This window comes from Lemur catta, chromosome 7 (genome assembly GCF_020740605.2).
Source record: "Lemur catta isolate mLemCat1 chromosome 7, mLemCat1.pri, whole genome shotgun sequence".
Taxonomy (NCBI): Eukaryota; Metazoa; Chordata; class Mammalia; order Primates; family Lemuridae; genus Lemur; species Lemur catta.
The window spans coordinates 83,571,730-83,589,203 of record NC_059134.1 but is presented as its reverse complement, the minus strand read 5'-3'; the positions used below and the strand labels follow the sequence as shown (position 1 = coordinate 83,589,203).

Sequence of the window (17,474 nt, the reverse complement as noted above, 5' to 3'; positions counted from 1 at the left end):
CATACTGTTGTTCTCATCTCAATAAATTCTAGACTGCTTTTCCCACCCCTCACCTCTTCCTCTGAATTTGAAATTCTCCAAATTTTCAACTAGTACTTTTTCATGTATGTCAGGTGTAGGTCAATCAACTTAGCTATGAAAATATATATAAAAAAAAAACATTAACCATTTTTCAATATGTACTTGTACAAAAGCATGAACAGTTTCTGTTTTCTTCATATTGGCATATGAATTTATGATCCACTCACTCAATAATGTCTATTAACCTCCTACTCTGTGCCAGTCAAGGCACCAGCTGCTGAGGACTGAAGGGAGAACAAGGTCAAGCCCTGCCTGTCACACACTTCTAGGCCAATAGAGACAGACAGATTTACAGGAGGTGGTAAAACTGTGTGATACTAAGTGCATGCAGGGATGGGAACACGCAGCAGGGGCCCTGAACCAAGGCTCTGGGGTCAGGGAATACTTCAAACAGGAAGTGATAGTGAAGGAAGACAAGAAGGTCTGGCGGGAGCTGGGTGGGGATGGAGGAAGGATGCTTCAGGCAAGGAGAACCCCTGGGGCAAAGCACCAGAGCTCAGAGACACAGGGTATGTTCTTAGGTTCCTTAGATTTGCAAGAAGTTCAGCAAAGCTGGATCAAAGACAACACGGAGCTGAAAAGCTGGACTAAATCCTGAGAGCATCACAGAGATTCCATATAGCAGAATCAAACACTGGGAGGTGAGCGAAGATGCAGGGTGATCAAGGAAGGGCTAGTGAGCCTTGCTAAGAAGTCTGGACTTTATCCTGGGGCCATTGAGAGCCATCAAAGAATTTTAAGCAGGAAAGTGATTTGAGCAGATGAGGATCTGGAACAATCACTCTGGCTGCAGTATAGAGAGAAAATTTAAAGAGACATGGCAGAGACAAGAACATAGAAATCCTAACTCACTTGAGCAGGTAAAGGTTAACGTTACTCAGAGAAAAAAATACAGAGGCCCCAGCTAGCTTGTACACACACACACACACATAGAGAGCTCTGCAGGCTCTGAGTCTGTGATGTGCCACTGTTGGCTTGTCTGCATCCTCCAGGGATATAAGGTGGGAGATTTGAGTCTTATTCATCTTTGTACCTTAAGGATCCAGCACAGTGCCCGACACAGAGCAGGCAATGAACAAATGTTTGCTGACTGAATGAATGATTGAGTGCCTGAATGAATGGATGGACGTACGAATAAGCAAACACATGACAGACAACAGGACTTTGGGAAGTATTAATGCAAAAATTATGGGCTGTGGAACCTGGCTTGTCTTCTTTTAAATCATAGACCTAGCACTTACTGACTGTGTGATATTGAACAAGTTATTCAACCACTGTGAGCTCATTTCCTCATTTATAAAAAGAAGATGACAATATCTGCTCACACTATTATCATAGGATCAAATGAGACAGCGTGTGTCAACTGCCAAGCAAGGGTCCAGCACACGGTAGGCACTAAACAAACATATTTCTGCCCCTTTCAATTTGATCTGGCCCTCTCCCACCTGGGACCAGCACAGTGCCTCAGAAATACAGCACAAGGAGAGACAAACTATCAAGTAGAGATTCTAGAACTACACCTGAGGCAAAGTGGAAAATAGCTTTTAAAAAATTCCTTCTTAATAATGGCAAGAATTTTCCGATCCTCATTCCAGCAGGTACTGGGCCACTAAATAGCAGGAGTTTAAAATAACTGTTTAGGGAACAAAGAAGTTAAAGCATCTAGAAAAGTTGTCATAGAGAGTAATATAAAATAACATACAACAGTCTCTCCTAACCATGCTCAGCTGAGAAGAGATTCAATTCAGACTGTCTGCGACCCACAACTGCCAACCAGAAAAATAATCCTTGATTTCAATCAAGCCACTTTTTCAATGGTGTCCCTGGGATTAGCCTGACAATAGTCTTCATTTCTTTTTCTGTGGTGCAGGAACATGCGGGTATGGGCTTGGTTGTTCTCTTACCCAAGACATTGGTATTTATTGTTTTTATTTTTTTTTGTTATTCTGGGTAGTTTCCACTGGTAGTAGTCATAATTAGTGCATCTTACAACACTGTCTATTTTTTTATTTTAATTAATTTGGCTGTCAAAACAGATAAAACAAAATGAATAAAATCGAAATAAAAGGGGAAGAACAGTTAAGAGTTGAAAAGCAGATGAGTCAACAATAGGGATGATTGTGGCTCCTGGGACTGAGGGTGAAAAAAGGAGGTAACAACACTCATGTGCTAAGTAATGTGTATATGTCACCTCATGTAGTTCTTACAGTAACTCAATCAGTGGGATACCATATTTAAACAAATATAAGAAATCATTAATAAGGAAAAAGCTGCCAATTAAGCTATGACAAAACACTTTGACTTCAGAGATGCTAAAATACAAAAAAAAAAAATTGCATGGCTGAGAATCAAGGAAACATAGTGTTATCATTTCCATTTTAGAGGTAAGGAAATTGGAAAATAAGGAAGTTAAGAGACTTGCGGATGGTCACTGGTTACTGAGTGGGAGAATCAGGTTTCTAGCCCAAGCAGTCTAACACCAAAGAGCTCAGGCCCCTAATCACTGAATATGCTGTCTACCTAGTGCCGAGCTTCCTGGCAGTCATGGTAAAGATGGACGTAGGTTGAATTACATAATTTTCATTATTTTGGAAAGAAATAAAGCAAACTAGCTTCTCAAGGAGACCAAAACTTTTCTTAGTATAAATCTCAAGAGAAAAATTTCTTATAGATATTACATAAGGGGTATATTGCAAATGATTTTGTTGAAACTTTCAAAAACAATTAGAAGGCTAACATATAAACACAGCCTAATGAAGACAATTTTCCATGGCTAAGGTCCTGGAGTCCAAGAATGTCACCTTCTCATAGTCTACTATCACACATGGATGGAACCAAACATATCCAGAGAAGTAGAGACTATGCTCAAGTTATCTTTCCTAAATAGCATTGTTCTCCATCCATTTTTTTACTGGAAACTGGCTTATTAGATACTTCAAGGTACTCTCTAGCAAAGAACTCTGCTAACTGATGAACTCTGCCCATATAGTGATCCGTTTAGGAATTTAGGAATTGGCCAGACACTAAAGGATTCAGACAGTCTTTGGGATTCGGCACATACCAGCCTCTCCTCCAGAAAGAGTCTGCACAGTTTGGGCTACAACATGGGAGAGGCCTACCGTTCATAAGCCAGCAAGACAGAAACAGACACTTTCTTCAGCGCTGTGTCCTAACGAGGCAGATAGCTCCGGAGGTGGCTGCCTGGGTCATCACACCAGCTCTAATACTCACCAGCTGAGTGACCCTAGACAGGTTGACATCTCCTGATACTTCAATTTCTACCTCTGCAAAATGAGATATCTGCCTCCCAGGGCTGCTGTAAATCATAATGAGACAATTCACATAAAAGACTTAGTACATTTGGTACATGGTGAGCATTCTATAAATGTTGGCTGATTTTATTATTTGGGTAGATTATTTTTAACCAGATAATTAATTTAGCAATAGTAACACTCCAGTCCTTTGGGATAAAAGGTTGCACAGGTGTGAATCATTTTTCTATTCAGGCATTAGGCAGAGTGAAATGTCTAGGGACAAACAGCAATTACAAGGTACAGTAGACACCTACAAGACCCCAGTTCAGGGACCCTGGATGCCTCCATGCTGAGGGAAGCAGCCTGACACGTGGGAAAAACCAAACTTCAGAGTCAGGCATTTGCTCAAATCCCAGCCCAGCACTCACCTGCTACTCAGGTTTGTGCAAGTCGGTTAACCTCTTTGTACTCTGTTTATAAAACGAGGACAATTCCATCCATCATGGGTGCTGTTGTCACCAAGTGATACGTGTAAAGTACCCGTTATACAGTACATGCCCAATATATAATAGAAACCATTGTGTCCCTATCAAATTTTATTTAAGTATCAATTTTCCTCTTTACTGAAAGGGTGGCCTACAAGAATGTTTTGTTTTCTTTTTCATCAAGGAAAAAAAAAGTCCATTTCTTTCCAGGTTCTTTTTGTTCGTTTGTTTTTGAGACAGAGTCTCATTCTGTCGCCCGAGCTAGAGTGCTGTGGTGTCAGCCTAGCTCACAGCAACCTCAAACTTCTGAGCTCAAGTGGTCCTTCTGCCTCAGCCTCCCAAGTAGCTGGGACTACAGGCGCGTGCCCACCTAATTTTTTCTGTTTTTAGTAGAGACGGGGTCTCACTCTTGCTCAGGCTGGTCTCGAACTCCTGAACTCAAGTGATCCTCCCACCTCGGCCTCCCAGAGTGCTAGGATTAGAGGCGAAAGCCACTGCACCTGGCCAAAGAAAGTCCATTTCTTATGAAAAAATGAAGTAGAACTGATTATTCTTTGGAGAGAGAGAACTATGTATGTAAGTCAGCCTCCAACTCAATGTTAATGCTATTATTTTAAAACTATTTTTAAATACCTCCAGCAAAGCAATTTCACTGCAGAAAAATTGGAAAATACAGATAAATAGAAGGAAGAAAATTAGTCTCCCATAATCCCACTGTGCAGAGATAATCATATGTGGCATTTTGGTGTCTACCCTCCCAGAATGTTTTTCTCTCTATAGAAACATATACATGTAAATCCATTTTTAATAATCCCACACAGCAAAGACCAGGAACTTCATTTCCCTGAGGACCATCTCCACCTGCGCCAATCTTTGCAAGGAACAAACTGTAAATGCTTAAGAGGGAATTTTGTTTATGTGTTTATTTAGCAGAAGCACACAGGTAAGGGAATTATTTTTAATTCAGCATACTATCCCAAGGCCTATAGCCTCTCCACTATGCATAAATCTCCCAGTGACCAACAAAATGTAACTGGGTACCAGGAAGACAAATACATACACATTCACAATAGATGCTCAAGCCAAATATACTCAATGGACACATACTCAGGCAAGCTAAAGATATGACTGAATGTGTCAGCACTCACACACCACTCCATGTTCTTAAGCCGGCAAACAGCTCTGATACACCAGGAACCCATTAACTCACCCCTCACGCACCTGTACACATCTATATGAGTCCACCAAATAGGATTTTTCCATCCCACAGCCCCATCCTCACACTACGCAGCAGATGTGGGCTGCACTGCTGTGTAGTGATCTATTCTTGAGCTCTTCAAAATCAAGGACATGTATGGTCACCCACCTCCCCCGGCCCCACCTCACTCCCTCCTATGCAGAGGTCCTACTGAGAAGCCAATTTTCTAGTTCCACTCCAGTGCAGCCAAGGTCCCTCCTTGAGGTCAGCAAGCACTTGGGATTAATTGTCATTTGCTGTGTTTGAGTGATACAGGTGGCCCTGTCCGAGGCAGCCATGGTCAGTGAATGCTCATACATTTTAATCACTTTCTTTGAAAGGAATTGCTCCCACGAAGAGTAGGGGTGAGGGGAGAAGCATTAAAGATATGCTGTGGGTTGCTAAGGCACAGAAGAAATAAAGATTAAAGGGGCAGGAGGGATGAGCCTATTTCTACAAGCTGAACAAGGGGAAAGACTGATAGATGGTTCCGGGGGAGGCCATGAATCAGAATTAGTTTCCCATTTCCTCTAGGACACTGGTTTTTCAACTCCTCACTCTTTTTATAGTGCAAATAAAAAGTAATATGTTATGCTGTTAATAGAACACTGTGGCACCAAGCAAAGCCTCCTGGGCTGAGCGTCGTAGGACAGGACTTATGTGAGACAGCGCACAACGTGGCCAAAGGCAATGTGACATTAGATGGCAGATCTGTCAAGTAATGGCTCCAAATGTGTAATCATTTCCAAAGTAGTGACACAAACAGCCCTTCGGAAAGACCTCCCATGCCCCCTGCTCTCCCCTAAATGCAAGCCTGAAGATGGAGGAAGTAGACCTCTGAAGGGGTGGGCTTGGGTATAGCTCCAAATGAATAGAGATGTAACACCCCCCACCAACACGGTTAAAAAAGCAGCGTCTGAGCTAAATGGGTAAAGCCCAGCATTCTTTCACACAATTATCAATTCAAGCTGCTGCAAAGTTGAAATAAACTCTCCACTAACATCCAAGTGCCCAAATTTATAAATACAGTCCATTTAAAAAGCCTATCTCATAGCAGCTGGAAATGGCAATCAAAACTGGGAGATTTAGGATTAGAAAAAGCAGTGTAAGTAATAAACATGTTGTTTAAAAGCTTAAAACTCCTCATATCGCCACACCTACCATCACAGCTATCACTTTCAAACACCAGTGTTTCCCAAATTCTAAGTCTTGTGCTCTCAAGTTTAATGTTGTCAATTCTACACTTTCCATAAATCTACACAGAGCTTCCCATGGTGGGGACAAAAGTACCAGCCCAGTGGTCGCCTCAAGCTCTCATCCTGACCACAGCAGCAGCATAACACCTGTCACTTGATCAGCATAATCATTAGTGAAAAACACAAAACACACCCAGGTAGGGGCCACCTGCAGTTTCTTCCTTCTTAGATCCCCCTCCCTTCCAGTTGCCTGGACTCTGAATACTACTGGTCCTACAACAGAGCGAACCATTAAGCTGCCAACCCGCAGTTTCCTCAAGTCCTGCTCCGTGCAAGGCATCCTCTGTAAGATAGACCAACTTTGACACAGCTCCTCTCAAATACCATCATCTCCCTACCTGCAGATGGTTCTACCTCGCCAAACTGCACCTGCCTATAATTGCAGGTTTCACCTAAAGTTCATCTGATTCTTGGATTCTCTCCTAATTAGGATTCTTTGCTAATTAATCTAGAGCTATCTTCTATTCCCCATGACCTGAAGTCATCCAATAACCCAAATTAATGTGTTTACCTTCAGTCCCACTCCTAACATTTGCAGAACCTGGGGCAAGAGTACAAATGGCAGCCCACATGCCATAAATATAAATATATAAAAGAAGTTACAAATTAAGAAAAATAATTAAATAAAATATGTTCTATCCCATCTCGATATTGATTCCTTCATCAGGACCTGAAAGTCCAGCTTCAAATACAGAATTCTCACGCTGGCCCTTGGCCCCTGGCCCCTCAGCCAGCTCCCCCTTCTTTTCTCACCCCCAGCTCCAGCCCATGCCATGGGGGTCTTTCACTAAGGAAATGTTGGGCTGCATATGCAAGGCCTTCTATCCCAGCCTCCTCACATAGCCATTTCTTTAGCATCCCTTGGACCTAAGAGTGCACAGTCTGCTCTTAAGATGAGAGAATGAGGCCCACACAGGCCATGGAGGCAGACATGGATAGGAAATGGCAGGGTTGTGGGTAACCAGAGCATGACACAGGTTCTGGACACCAGAAGGGACAGCATGGGCTCTGGGTAGGGCTGGCCTCTCAGCCCGGCACATCCCCTGCCCCATGGGGACACACAGACCAAAGAGGGCCAGTGTGGGCCCCCTACTGCCCAGGCCCAAGGAAGGTACCACTCACCCTCATGGGCATATCCAATTCTTCTTTCCAAACCTAGCTTAGGAGATGTCACCACCCCCAGTAAGTCTTCCCTCATCACCCACCACCACCACCGCCAACAGCCTAGCAGACTCAATGAATGCTTGTTAAACGAATGCTGTGGAAACACCTAGATGAGCATGGATTACCTGTAATACAGACTGAACTTGTGTTTATCAGTCTTTTTTCCCAGTAGACACTTAGATGCTTGTGGGCAGTGGCCATGTTGAACTGAAATGCCATGAGTGTCTGGGTTCCTCACCAAGTATACGGAAATCAGGGTTCACAGGTGAGAAGTCGGTTAAATCGGGCCTCTCCCTGGCAGAGAGGTCCAAATGCTTTGCTAACAGGATGTGAAAGGCCACTTCTGTGGACTCAGAGTTGTTGAGGCTGCACAGGGCAAAATCATTCAACAGATGCCAAGAATCCTCAAATCTTGGCGCACCCTCCCAGGACTTGCTAAGAAACTGAGTAGCCAATTCTGCCAGCTTGAGCCCACCACCCACCTCCAAGCTCTGCAAGAAAGGGGAAGGAATTCACTGGGAGGTCAAAAGATTTCTATGGAGAGAGTTATCAGCGTATTGCGTATTTCAACACACCCTCACCACCCTCCTCTGGAGAGAGGACTGAAGCGCTTCCCCCTCACCTTGAAAAATGAGAAGATCCAGCAATGAGGGCCCCAGAAAACCCTCAGAAGCACCCCACAACCAGCTAACAACCGTGCACCTGCTAACCTAGAAGGCCCTGATATCGAACTGTTATACAATGTCCAGTTCCTCTCCCTTGATCCTGGACCTGTTGTCCCCCGTCCCCACAACTGCCCCCCACTACGGTAACTAAGGGAAGGAGACAGGGAGCAAGAGGTAGAGATGAAACCTATTGCTCGTCTCTCCTCTCCGGTGCCTGACCCCAAGCCTGAGCTGGGGACAGGAATAAGTTTTAGATCAGATGAGTGCATTAAATTTAATTTTAATATTACATTGGACTAACATTTTTAATACACAGGGAAAGAGACTTACTTGTTTATCGTCTGAGAGTGGCTAGAAAAGCTAAGTAACTAAGAGGGAACAATGCAAGAAAGAGCAAAGTTGCTTCCTCCACGCGCCCTACCAAGTTCAGCATGTTCAATGAGCCAATTATACTTCCATTAACTCATGTGTATAAATTACTTTGGCGGCTAAAGACACACATAGACCATTATGACTTTCTCATAACGCCCACCTCCAGTTCGGCATCAGCTGCCCTTGGGGGTAAAATAAATTAGGTCATCAATTGGAGTTCTGTGAGACTGAGAAAGTCATTTTGTTCCCTGCTCAAATTATAAGTCACCTATTAAACTGAGACTTTAGTTTCTCCTCTTTTCATTTTAAATCCACATATATCATGAAGACTGTCAGCCAGCTAAGGAGGAGCCCCCTTGGTTGTAATTGAATATCTTTATCTTCCCTGTAATTCACTGATCTTCCACTTTTCCTAAGAGATGTCTTCTTTATCATGACCATCACTCACAGATCAGGCCACTGGCGAGCTGGTGAACATTTCCTCCTCGGGTAATTTAAAACATGGTCGTGAGCAGCTGGACATGTTTGTAAGGAAGAAACATTTGTGCTCCCTAAAATCTGTTTGGAAGACCTGGTTGAAATTTTTACCTATTTCCAACATATATCTAGCAGAATGAACTCTGAAAAAATATAGATAAGTACATCAATTATTTAGCATGGAATTAACCAAGAGCCATGTGATCTCTGTGATTCTTCTAGAACCTTCCGCGCATTTAGAAAAATGGCTCCTAAAAGCCCCTACATTTTCAAATAATTTCTCTGGCTGCCCCTAAACTATGCAGAAACTTTATACTCAGGAAATCATTCAGATACAGCATTGTTCTATTTGTCTAACAGAACCAAACCTAACTGGGCTGGGTTATGCTCAGCATCCACTGAGCATAATTTAACGTCATTATGGCGTTAACTCAAAAGCTCAAATACCATAAGCCAAACAAGAAACCAATACTGAAAAGTATACATATGATTGCTTTAATACCCACATGAAGCCTTGCTGATCCATGCCAGCCACAGGAATCTTGTCTCCTCCTGACCTTCTAAGGCAGAATGTCCAAAAGAATTTTCTGTGATCATGGAAATATTTTACATCTGCACTTTTAAATATGACAGCTGTTAGCCACAGGTGGCTAGTGCAACTGAGGCACTGAATTCTTCACTTTATTTAAGTTTAAATAGTCATAATATGTTACAGTGGCTACTATTTTGGACCATACCGTTCTATAGCATTCGTTATTATTGGCAATCGAGAGAATTATCTTGGAGAATAAGTCTTGTAGCTAACCAAGCTTTCTAGAAAACTAAGGAGCAATCACTACACCTTTGTTTTGACAAATGGCTTTCAAACTTATTTTTAAGCAGCAATTCCCTTTCATCTTACTTGTCCATTCTTTTCAAAAGATCTCTCTTCTATGATAATACCACTGCTTTAGACATTAGGATGGATGTCTTTCTAAATGATTTAAGAAAAAAAATACAATACAACTATATACCTTCTGGAACAGCGTCCACTAAGCATAATTTAATCTCTCCTGCAGGCCTCAGGGTCATTGTTATAAACACAGGCCATCAGACTCAGAAAAAAATGCATCAATTACAATAATGCACCTTAATGCAATGAAGCCCTCAGGGTCACTGAGCTCAGTGGGACTATTTAGATCTACCCCAGGCACGGACTTTTATAGCTTTCTGTCACATCTGTTGCCTAGCTATTAATGTCAAGCTCTATTACTGTCAAGGTGTCTGCCTATATTTATTTACTGCCTACGTTGTTTCAAAAAGGTGCTTGCCTGTGTCTGTGGCAGCTCCTTTCTCTCTCATTCATTGCCTCTGATTTGCTAACTTTCAGATGCTAGAGCTACAGTTAGAAATGTTTGTAAAGTAAGAGTGGTTAGGGTACAAACAAGGGTGTGAAGAGTTCTCAGTAAACTTCACTTTTAAGAGGCTGGGATGTCTTGACATCTATTTCATCAAGGAGCCTCCTCTGCTTACTTCTTAGTTCCAGGAAGAGCGCTTGCATAGCAGCTCCTTACGGATGGGTCAGGTCTTAGTTTTCTACTGGAAGGGATCTTATTCTTGCCCTTAATTGTCATTTAACTTTTTATTCAGTATTATTTATTTCCCCAATTAGCATACAAACATTTGGTAACAAAGGAGTAAAAACCTGGGGAAAATACTCTCATTTGTATTCCCTCTGATATTTTGCATGGCACTACAAGGATGAACTGGATATTGAATGAACTAATAATGTGTTTCACTTTGGAGTTCATTTTCATATAGCTTAAACATAATAAAAATGATTTTCACAGTTAAACATTACTCAAAGCAGAAACTGCAGATGCTCAACAATGATTAAGTATTGATATTTCTTAGCTATTTTTATCTGATTTGTTAGGAATTGTTGAGACTTAATTCCCATGGCCATATTCAATTACATTCATGATATGATCAGATGCCTATCACCCCCTGACAACTCTAGCTTTTGCAGCCCAGAAAAGCAACCCAGAAACGTTCTAGAATTCCCTGAACAAAACAGAACTGAACTAGTGAAATTCCAGAAACAAACTCAATACTCTAAGAGAATCTCCCCAGCATCCTCAAGTATGAGAAAGCAATCACATCTGGATTCCACATTTCTATTAATGCAGCCTAAGAGGGAATCAGCTTTTTTAGGCAGCCACATTACACTCTTGACTCATATTTGCACTTACAATCCACTTGAAGCCCCCTCTCATTGTACTTTAATAATTATTACCCTCCATCTCCTACCCTGGACAGTCACCCCAAGATTTGGAGGAAGCTGAAACTAAAAGCCTCTCTGGAAAAATTTAGAGACCTCCCCATCCTTGCAGATGTTCTTTCCAGAAGCAGTATGACTCCATGAAATCTCAAATTTTTCACAGCTCTGTAATTCACTGACGCTCTCGGTGTCTTGTTTTCTTCACCTATCCTGTGACATTTGCAAGGACCCAGCTTCGGCCGGAAAGAGCAGTGCTATCCTCTGTGAGCCACTCAGACAACGCATGTGGCTTCCCAGGAAATAATCGAATTCATCAAAGGAATCTTAAAAGTGTGAATCCGGCTAGAAAGATTCCTTTTTAAGCTTAAGCATGAGTATATTCTGGCCATGTCTGAGTCACCAGAATGGGCAGTGGGAAGGAACCCTGTCGGTAGGAAGAAAAACTGCTGCTGCATAAAGAGATTAGACAGGGGCGCTGGCCCCGCAACCTGCACCCTACTCATCCCAGCTTCCAGGTCGTCGCAAAGCAAAGGTGGAGAGGAGCCCACAGACAAGATGAGGGGTCCTCAGAGAAATGCCCAGCAGGCTGAAGTGCAGAGCAGGAGGCAAAACCAATCTATCAACAGCCAATCACCCCAGAGTTTCTAGAGCCACAAAAGGTAGAACAACCTTCTATTTCACGGTGGGGGCAGCTATGATAGGCAGCTTTTTCCTGCTATTTCATCCAGCTTTTCTGACCACCTGGACATGAGCAGGGCAGGAGAATGAAGGGATTATGCATATGAGAGAGCTGGATGAATGAAACTATTTTTTAAAGCCTGAGGGTTTTGGAGGATTTGGGGTTTTTTTTTCCCCCTTTGAATAAAAGGACATCTTCTCTTTTATTGGGATCTCTGATTTAGAAGTAGCATAGCACCGTGGGGAAAACATCAGTTTTTGGAGTCAGGCAGATCAGAGCCCAAACTCTAGCTAGGTGATCTTAGCCAGATTACTTTACTTTTTGTCCTCAGTTTCTTCGTCTGATATTGTGAGAGAATTTGAGGTACATATACGTAAGCACTCGATAAACGACAGCTAATTGCGCTTGGAGTCTAGAGGACCCCCACCAAAGCTGAAATGAGTGGTAAAGAAACAGAGGCTGGCTCTCTGGAGACTTGTCCAAGAGCGGAGGAAGGTTCTTGCTTTTGAGGTTTTTCAGATTGTCTAGTTCACTTCTGGAGAGAAGCTCAGCCCACTTTTGCTGAAACGTAGCTGATAAATGAAGAAAGGAAGGTGAGGAGTCGTCACAAGCGAGACACTGGTTTCTGTCTTCCAGACAAGATCAGAACAACCCTTTGGCTACAAAGCAAACAAATTAACTCAGAGTAAAGAGTGAGTAGAATTTAATGACTTTTATGCATGATGATAAATTTGCTACGGAGTGTGTAATAAATAGAAATAATGTGGGGGGGAAATGGCCATATGTTAGAGAAACTTCAAGAAAATAAACACGTTTCTTTATGTGCACATGGATGCTTATAAATATATCCAGGTTGGTTGTTTATGTTGTCCTCTTGTAAACCGTCGAGATTCAGGCCCATAACACTTTATGCCTTCCCCGAGGAAACATCCACTTTTGACTTTGTAAAATCTACTTGTACATGGGTCCCATCTGCCCTTCTAGGACTATAAATTCCTGGAAGAAAAACTCATGTCTGTCTTCTTCCTCTTTGAATCCTCAGTGAGCTACACATATTAGGCCCTTATAAAGACACCTGCTGAAGGGATGGAAGCAAGAAAACCTAATGGATTATTTGCAAACCTGAAGGCGTGTGTGTGTGTGTGTGTGTGTGTGTGTGTGTGTATGTGTTGTAAATGACACTTTCATCACCACCAGCAGGCCTGGCCTGCATGGGGTGGTGGGTGTGCGGGGCTCAGGGTATGTGTGGGCTGTGAAGAGGAGTGCAGATTGGGGGGCTGGAAGGAAAGCGGGCTCCTCAGATTTGCTTGTGGGAATGGCCAGCCTTGATGACGGAGTCATGGCAAGCCACAGCTATGCCAACAATAAGATTAAGAAATTCTTGGAAATCTAGCTGCCCAGCACAGTTGAGGCCCAGTTTCTTCATCATGCTAGTCAAGGAGACACCGGGTCCTTCCTGTTCTTTGTGAAGGGAGCCAGCTCAGTACTCACAGTGCTTGGGAACTCCCCTTGGAGTGTGTGCAGTTGTTATGATCCTGTCCAGCACACTTCTGGAAAACGGCAATCAGGAACTCCAGGCACCACTCAGTCTCTGTAGGGCTGAAGATTTTTGCACCGTTGGAGTTGAGTGAAGAACCATATGCTGTGATTCCAGCACAGTTTTCTAAGGATAGCTTCTTTCATCACAGCTGGATCAAAAGCCCAACTTAACCATTTTTATCCCAAGGGGTTGTGTATCAGGGGATTTTCTTATATTTGCTCTTCTCCATCTTCAGGATAAAGAAGTGTTTGAGGTTATAACTTAATAAGGTATTCGGTTATGCCTGAGTGTTATCAGATGGAGTAACATGTGAAATCTTCATCTAAGGAAAAGCTACAAGCACACCATTAAGCCACGTCACCAAGCCACTCAAGCAGCACTGCAAATCGCTATGTGCTCAAGACAGTGACGGATGGCCAGTGGGTTGGCTGGAAGGCTGATTTCATCTGCTTCGTCATCTGCATGTGCTTTCTGCAGGAACCAGAGCCTGGGAGTTGAAAACTGGTAAGCTGGTCAAATACGTGGGGCTTATTTTCAACCCTGTCTTATTTTTGCTCAAAGATGTTGCCTTCTTTTTCTCATGTATCTAAGATTTCATCAGACATGACATGTAGTCATCTGGTTACCTTGGGCTAGGCACAGGAAGTGCCTCCACAAACCACCAGATGTTTGTGCTTGTGGTGGGAGGAGAATGAGACCATAAGGTAAGAAAGGATGGTCAGGAGACGCTATTTCAAAAGCACCAGCCGAAAGGCACATTGGCAGACTGGCAGACATGTGCCAGGGCAAAACTGGGCTTGGTAGCTTTATAGGCCTAATTACTACCAACAGAGAGTCGCAAAAAAATGATAGTTTCTGGACTTCCTTGATAGGAATTGAGAGGTACTGGGTAGGGAATAAATGTCTCCTCTTTGGCAGCCTGATGGAGCCTGTGATGACCTCAGTGGTCTCACTGGCTCAGCACTGCCCTGCTAACCTTCTTCAGGCAAGTTGTAGCTAATAAATGAGAATCCTCCACTACTGTTTGAAACCATTACCCAATCCACCATTACTGACATCAAAAAGTGAGCTCCAAAGAGGCAAAGGAGTGGGATCAGGACCTGCTTTGCTAAAAAAAAAAAAAAAAAAAAAGAAAAAAATCTTTAGGAAAAATGTTGAAAAGCAAATTTTCCAAAAAGTTTCTTGGTTTTAAACCCATTATAAAAAAATAATGCCTGTTCATTATTGACATTTTAGGAAAAAAGTGAAAAGTAGAAGGAAGAAAAAATACTCATAGCCCCACCACACAAAGACAATTACTATTAACTTTTTTTTCCAATTTAAGATCAAATTTGAGTTCTACTTTTTCAGTGGAACCAAAAATTAACTGCCTCTGGAATCTGAACATTTACCTTGCTTAGTGTGAGTAGAGGTGGGTAACAATCAAAAAACTAAAGTGCATTACTGATGGGAAAATGCAGACCAGTGAAAATTCTTGGCCCCGAGAATTTTGCTTTTCTTGAAATGGTTTTCAAAGGTTGTGTGTGTTAATACCTTCAGATGACCTGAACATGGCTGCTACTCAGGAGAAATTCCATAAATGTAGTACTTGGAAATCAATGAAGGTTTTATCTTTCCTTTGAGCAGCTGTTTCCTCAAGTTCACAGAAAAGGGGCAGACAGAGGCCAGAGTTTCTGCATTGAGGAAGAACACTGGCAAAACAATAACTAAAAAGACCTCAGCTGGCCCTAGAGTATCAGCTGTACAAAACATATATGAATTCAGCTATCCTCATCACAGACCTGCAAAATATCCCAAACTGTGGCTCTATCTAGTACCAATGTAACATAAAAAAAGCATCTTCAAGACAACAGAGATGCCCAAAACTACATCTCACAGAAACTCTACAGAGCAGCAAGGAAATATATTTTGAGAGATAAACATATACGATATTGAGAATAAAGCTCCATGATGGGAAGGACACGCAACTCGGGTATGCGTGTTCCTGCGTCTACTATTATAGCTGCAGTGCAAAGACCATCTATCAACTAGTAGAGTTTTAAGTGCATAAATATCTCCAAAAGATATTTCCTCAGATGTAATTTTTAAAAGTATAAGTTATTAAATAAAAGCAGATGCTAGAAGATGCTCTTTTTGTCCTATAATTAGACTTTTGGTTTCACCCACTACATGGAGAGAGACAAGCAACATCTAGAACTGAGGCCATGTTCTGACGTGTCTCCATTCCTTGGCTCACAAGATCTCCCATGTCTTGAACGGTCATCCTCAATTCATCCACCTGGCAGCTCGATTCATACAGCAAGTGCTCTGCAAAGCCTTCTCTAAAACCTCCTTCCCCCACCCAAGGAAGCCCTAGACATTTCCTCCCCTCACATTCCTGCAGCATCTTCTGTGCACCTCACTCTTGCATTATTCCACTACATATTTATTGGGGCTCTAATATGTGCCAGGTATTATTCTTGGCACTAAGGGTATAATGCTGTAAACACAAAATCCCTGATGTCTTGAAGTTTATATTTAGAGAAAGACACAATCAAAAAACATAAAATATCATATAATGCCAATGAGTAATTAGTGCTATGAAGAAAAAGTAATGCAGAGGATGCTAAAATTGTGTGTGTATACATGTGTGCACATGCGTGCAATGAATAAATATTGATTAGATGGATGGATGGATGGGTGAGTGGATGGATGAATGGATGGGTGGATGGATCCATGCAGGGGCATCTTAAATACAACAAAGGTATTTTAAAGAGAAAATCTTTAAAGAAAATGGAATTGTTTTCATTTTTTATGAGTGTAAGCACAACTGTCACAACCTGTCTAAACCATCACATCATTCTCATATGGGTAGGTCAGTACTGACATCATCACCATACTTATCTTCTTGCCAATGTGCCACCAGACCCTTTGCTCCGGGCCAAGAGATGTCGTTCAAGCTTTCAGGGTATACTATGTTCATTCTCAACTCTGCCTTTCCACCTGCCCTGAACACTCCCTTTTTTCTCCAGGCTAACCATCTTCTTTTCCTTTAAGATTGAGCTCAAGCTTCACCTTCTCCTTTCCTGACCACCCTGAGCTGCCTCAAGAAGACCCCAGTGGTATATCTCCATCACCACACTTTGCACATGATTGTATGTGTTCTTCCCCACTGTGGTAGCCAGCCTCCAAGACAGTCCCCAAGCATCCACACCTCCTGGTACCCAGGCCTGTGTACAGTCCCTTTCCATAATGAAACAGGGCTGAGCTGCGAGACCAGTAAAATACAGGAGAAGTGACGGTGTTTGCCTTCTGAGGCTAGGTCATAAAAGGCATTGCAGTTTCTGGCTTGGCCTCTTGGTCCACTTGCTCTGAGGAAAGCCAGCCCACCACATTTCAGGACACTCAAGCGGCACCATAAAGATACCCACGTGGAGAAGAAGCAACTTTCCAATCATGTGAGTGAACCACTTAGAAATGCATCCTCCAGCCCTGGTCAAACCTTCAGATGTCTGCAGTCCTGGCCAACATTTTGGATATAAACCCATGAGAGGCCCTGAGAAGAACTACCCAGCCAAGCTGATCCTGAATTCCTGACCCACACAAACTGTAAGAGGTAAGTAATGTTTATTGTGCTTTTAAGCAACTAAGTGTTGGGTGGTGTTGGAAGAGCCAAAGAAAGAGATAACTAATACACCAACTAACAGCTGAGTTCTTTAAAGACAGGAATGATATTCTCCATCTCCACAACCTCTAATACCTAAAGCAGTGCCTGGAACATAGCAGGGGCTTCAAAAATGTTCAGTGAGGCTGGACGCAGTGGCTCACTGTAATCCAGCACTTTCGGAGGCCAGGGTGGGAGGATCGCTTGAGGCCAGGAGTTCAAGACCAACATGGTCAACAAAGCAAGACCGCATCTCTACAAAACATAAAAACATTAGCCGGGCATGGTGGCACATGCCTGTAGTTCCAAGTACTTGGGAGGCTGAGGCAGGAGGATCACTTGAGCCCAGGAATTGGAGGTT

The 17,474-nt window shown here is 42.7% G+C and overlaps 1 protein-coding gene across 1 annotated transcript in view; it reads right to left on the bottom strand.

Moving 5' to 3' along the window:
- The window catches only part of KIAA1549L (KIAA1549 like), a 256,074-nt gene that overhangs the window by 176,547 nt on the left and 62,053 nt on the right, over positions 1-17,474 (bottom strand). The gene's annotated exons all lie outside the window — the stretch shown is intronic.